Here is a 621-nt window from a genome sequence, read left to right as displayed (position 1 = left end):
CGCCCCTCGCCGGAGCCGTCCAAGCCCCGCCGGAGCCCCGCCCCGACGAGGTACTGCCTCGCCTCGTTCGTTGCCGGTTTTCTTAAAAAAAACCCTAGATCGGTTTTTTTTCGGTTTTATTATTTTGCGAGCGTTCACCGAACCGTTCGTCGGTTTTTCTCTGTTAACGAACGTCCGTTCTTTAACCGTTCGTCCGTTTTTCTTTTTCGTCGGATTTTTCCGCTATTTTCTTAGATTCGATTTCTGATCGAATCTTCGTTTCTGTTTAACTTCTCGCTCGTTTATCGGAATCAGGCGATTCAAGCGCCTAGAGTTTCGTCTCGAAATTCTCTTCCCGCTTAACCTACTCAAACAAGTTTTTGCTACTGTAAAATTTGACCTAGATCCAGATTAGTAAACGAAGCTTCTTTCTTTCACAGTTTGACTTTCGTTGCTTCTTTCGGGTTGATTCTTTTTGCAAACCGGAGTTCTTAAGTTGAACTTTCTGGTTGGATCTTTTATTCGAGTTTTACCTGTGCATTAGATGAGTACTGATTGTATGCTTGTTTGTTTGTGATAGAGTACCCGGAGTGTGCCGCTTGTTACTTCGAATCGCTAGGTTTCGCGGATCATCAGCAAGGC

This window comes from Triticum aestivum, chromosome 3D (assembly GCF_018294505.1).
Source record: "Triticum aestivum cultivar Chinese Spring chromosome 3D, IWGSC CS RefSeq v2.1, whole genome shotgun sequence".
Taxonomy (NCBI): Eukaryota; Viridiplantae; Streptophyta; class Magnoliopsida; order Poales; family Poaceae; genus Triticum; species Triticum aestivum.
Note: the sequence above shows the minus strand (reverse complement) of the source record.